Below are 5,000 nucleotides of genomic sequence, written 5' to 3'. Positions count from 1 at the left end.
CTTGTGGCGTTATCGAGAGAAGCAAAAACGCGAGGTAGGGATGTCAGGTTCGGTGCCATCAAAGAGTGCCTCTCTACCCTCCCCTCCCCCCCCTCCCCTCCCTTCCCTCTCCCTCTCTCATCTCTGCATTCCATTTCCCTTTCTCCCTCCCTCCATCTTCCTCTCCTTTTCACTCTTCCCCCCTCTAACCTCCCCTCCCCATCCCTCCATTCCATCTTTCTCCTTCATCTCTGTGTTCCTTTTCCCTTTCTCCCTTTAATCATCTTCCTCTCCTTTTGCACCTTCTCTCCTCTCGCTATTCTCTTCTCTTCCTTTCCCTGCTATCTCCCTCCCTCATCTCTGTATTCCTTCTCCCTTTCTCCCTTCAATCATCTTCTTCCCCTTTTCACCTTCTCTCCTCTCGCTATTCTCTTCTCTTCCTTTCTCTGTCATCTCCCTCCCTCATCTCTGTATTCCTTCTCCCTTTCTCCCTTCAACCATCTTCCTCGCCTCTCCACCTTCTCCCTCTCTCGTTATTTTCTTCTCTTCCTTTTTCTTTGTCTCCTTTTGACCTATCCCTCTCCTTATTCTCCCTCCCCCATCATCCCTCCTTCCCCACCTCCTCATCATCCCTCCCCTCCCCTTGCTCTCCCCCCCCTATTTCTGCTTCCCTTCCCCTTACTCCCCCGTCACCCCTCCTCCTTCTCACTCCCTACCCTTCCCATTTCTCTATCACCCATGCTACTACCTCCCCTCCACACTCCCCCCTCACCCACCCTCCTTCCCACTAACCTATCACCCTTACCTCTTCACCCCTTCCTCTCTCCTCCTCCTTCCCCACCTCCCTTTCCCCCTTCTTCCATTCTCCCATAACCCCTCCTCCTTCCCCATATCCCCTTCCCACTCCCCAATCATCCCTCTTCCTTCCCTACTCTCCTCCTCCCCTTCGCCCGCCCCCATCACCCCTCCTTCCCTGCTCTCCTCATCCCCTTCCCCCTCCCCTTCCCACTCCGTCATCACCCCTCCTCCTTCCCTACTCTCCTCCTCCCCTTCCCCCTCCCCTTCGCACGCCCCCATCACACCTCCTTCCCTACTCTCCTCATCCCCTTCCCCCTCCCCTTCCCACTCCCTCATCACCCCTCCTCCTTCCCTGCTCTCCTCCTTCCCCACCTCCTCCTCCCCGCTCCCCCGTCACCCCTCCTCCTTCCCCACCTCCCTCCCCCTCTCCCCCGTCACCCCCCCCCCCGCTCCCTTACCTCCCCTCCTCCTTCCCCGTCACCCCTCCTCCTTCTCCACCTCCCCTCCCCGCTCCCTCCATCACCCCTCCCCTCCCTCCTTCCCCATCACGACTCCTCTATCTGGCAGTCAGATTAACACTGAATCCAAATGCGCTGTTTGAAGCTAGAACACTGAAAGGAGCATTAGGTTCTTCCTTATACACCTTTTCGTAACATTTTTTTTTTTCCTCTGTCAAGACTACAAATGGAGTGATGGTTATGGTCTGTGGTTTACTGTTGTTGTTGTTGTTGTTTTTTATTATCATCTTTTATAATCATGTTTATTATCTTTTTATAGCATCATTATTATCACTATCATTATCATCATTGTTATTACCACTATTATCATTATTATTTTAATTGTTATTATTATCATCAATATTGTTATTATTATCATAATAATAAATATTATCATTAATATTGTTATCATTATTGTTGTTATTATTTCTGTCATTATCATTATGAATATCATCATCATTATTATTATCATCATTATTATCATTGTTTTAATTTTTATCATCATTATTATCATTATCCTTATCCCTACTATCAAGATGGTGTTTATATACCTACGATAATGACTTTTAAAAATACATGTGTTGATCTATCCCTGTTTGATCGAGTAATTAATTCATGACCAAAAATTAGGGTTTGGAAGCTAATGAACTCGTACCAATATTTTGCTTCGTTCTTGAGAAAATACAAGTACAAACTTACCTGAATGAGCGTCTTTGTGTTATCTTTACAGAACAACTCTGAATATACAAGAGAGACACGGGGGGGAAGGGGGGAGGGGGGAGGGGGGGGGGTTATACTGTGCGTCGAGAAGCTGTATGATCTCTTTGAAGAAATGAAGTAATTGATGTATATTCTAAAGATAAATATTGTATATTATCGGTTATCGGCCAGTTTGTTAAAATGTTACGAAGCCCGAATCAATATTCATATATACGGACATGTACATAAACAGAGAGAAATGGATATCTATCTGATAGATTGATGTTTATCTATCTATCCGGTAGATATGCACGTCTAAATTGAGAGATATGTATTCGTTTCTGTGTATATGCAAGTCTGTATAATGAATATTCATTTCAACAAACCAGCCTTATGTCATTTGTGCATCTCTTCCCAAAGTTTAGTAATACGTCTGTCCGACAAAAAGATATTTCTGAACCGTTGTCTCAACTTCCAACGATTTTTCTTTTTCCTTATATAACATTATGATCCAAAGATGTGTAAGAATCATTAAGCATGTCAATTTGTGTCTTCATAAAGTTTACCACCAAGTCTGGCATAATGAGTCCAACAACTAATATGTGTTTCGGAACTGTTGTCTCGAATCTTTTTTCGGATAGTTTTTACGCCATGAAGCAGTTCATTATCCGCACAGCACGAACGGGCGTTGTAGTCGGTCTGATTCAGTCAGTTTCTTTCTTACTTCCTGCTTTTCTTTCTTTCTCTCTTTCTTTTCTTTCCTTCTCTCCTTCCTTCCTTCTTTTCTTTCCTTCTTGCATTCTTATTCTCATTTTTGTTGGAAAGGGAAAAGTACTAGAAAAGCAGACAACAAAAAAATGTTTCGAAACCGTTGTCTCGTTTCCCGATGAATCTTTTTTTAGATGTTATTATACGCCACGAAACAGTTCACTATCCGCACAGCATGAAAGGGCGTTGTTGTCAGTCTGTTTCACTCAATTTCTTTCTTACTCCCTGTTTTTCTCTTTCTCTTTATTTTTACCTTCTATTCTTCCTTCCTTTCTTTCCTTCTTACATTCTTATTTTCATTTTGTTGGAGAGGAAAAAATAAATACTAGAGAAGCAGACAACAAAAAATTGTTTCGAAACCGTTGTCTCGTTTCCCGATAAGTGAGCGTTTCAGTCTGTTTCGGTCGATTCGAAGCATACGTGTTTTATTAATATAATTATTTCGTGTTCTTTCTTCCATGCTTTCCTTCTTTCTCGCTCTTGCTTTATTCATTTCTTATTTGGTTCTTTCGTCTACTTTTTTGGATGAAGAGTGAAAAAAAGAAAAGAGAATAAAGGAAACGGCACAAAAAAGGTGGAAAAAACGATATGAATGAAGAAAACAAAACAAAAAGACAGAAAATAGAGGAACCAAAAAAAAAAAAAAAAAAAAATGTAATAAACAGACTGGAAGAAAAAGAAAAATTAGCTCATAAAGGAAAGATTTTTTTTATCAATCATAGGAACGAAAAAAAGAAAAAAGACAGGAACTAATTAATAGAAGAGAACATAACAAACAAACAAAAAAAAAGATAAAGAGAATAATGACAATATTTTTTGCAATATGGAATATGAAGAAAGGGAACGACTTATTATATCAATAATAGATAAATAGATAACTTATGATCGCCATAAGACAGAAAAGGAGGAAACAGAATACTGTAATAGATATAACAGTAACGATTGCAATGACGATGGTAATAATAAGAATGATAATAAACAATAATGATAAGGGTAATAATGATGATGATAGTAATAAATATGACGATGATGATAAAGATGATAATGATGATAAAAATATGAATTATAATAATGATGACTACAATGATAATGCTATCCATAATCATAATAATCATCACCATCATCATCACAATGATAATCAAAATACTGATAATGATAATATTAGTGATATAATAATAACACTAATGATAGCAGCAATAATAATAATGATAATATCTACAACAAGAACAATACGAAGACAAAAATAATAAATAAGATAAAATAATAAGAAAAAAAACGAAGAAAAAACAGACACAGAAGAGAAAATGAGTATCCAAACGACCGACTAATTACCTCCAGGAAATTGTCTCCCAGTTATTAACAAGCTTAATGGCTGTCTAAAAAATTAACACTGATTCCTTATAAAGAGCCGTGAACTTGGGGTCAGTTGAAGGAGCGAAATTTTCCGAAAAAGATCGCTTTGTTGTGAAAACGGAGCGGGAGAGATATAGCGAAGGGGGGAGGAGGGGGGTACGGGTAGCGGAGGGGGGGGGGGGGGGGGGGGGAGAGGGGGGTACGGGTACAAGTAGTCGTTGAAAATTGTTTTAAAAAATTGGAGAATTTGAACAATGTCAAATGAAGGTGAAGATTTAGAATAAAAAAAAGGAAGTTGGAGAAGATGAAGTGGGGAAAAAAAAGTCATACAGATAATATGTCGTTTTCTCCCCCTCCCTCTCCCCCTTCCCACTCCACCATCCCCACGCCCAAGGAAAAAGAAAAAAAAAGTAAATAATTCGATATAATGACATCCTTTTCCAGAAAGACCTTGATTACCAGGTGTTCGCTGCTAATATACCTGGCATTCCTCGGAGACTGTTATGAGAGAGGGGAGAGAGGGGGAAAGGGGGGGGGAGGAGAGAGGGGGGAAAGGAGAAGAGAGGGCAGAAAGGTGATAGGGGAAGGGGGGAGAAAGGGGAAAGGAGGAGAGGGGAAAGGGAAAGAGAGGGGAGAGGAGAGGAGAGAGAGGAAAGGGGAAGAGAGGGGAGAGGGGAGAAAGGGGATAGAAGGAGAGGGGTAGAGGAAGAGGGGAGAAAGGGGAAGAGAGGAGAGGGGAAAGGGGAAGAGAGGGGAGAAAGGGGATAGGAGAGGAGAGGGGAGAAAGGGGATAGGAGGAGAGGGGTAGAGGAAGAGGGAAGAGGAGGTTGGAGAGGTAGGAAAGGAAAGAGGAGAGGGGCGAAGGGAGGGGAAAGGAGAGAGGAGGGAAAGAAAAGAGGAGAGGGG

This window comes from Penaeus vannamei, chromosome 32 (assembly GCF_042767895.1).
Source record: "Penaeus vannamei isolate JL-2024 chromosome 32, ASM4276789v1, whole genome shotgun sequence".
Taxonomy (NCBI): Eukaryota; Metazoa; Arthropoda; class Malacostraca; order Decapoda; family Penaeidae; genus Penaeus; species Penaeus vannamei.
This window is presented reverse-complemented; position numbering follows the sequence as displayed.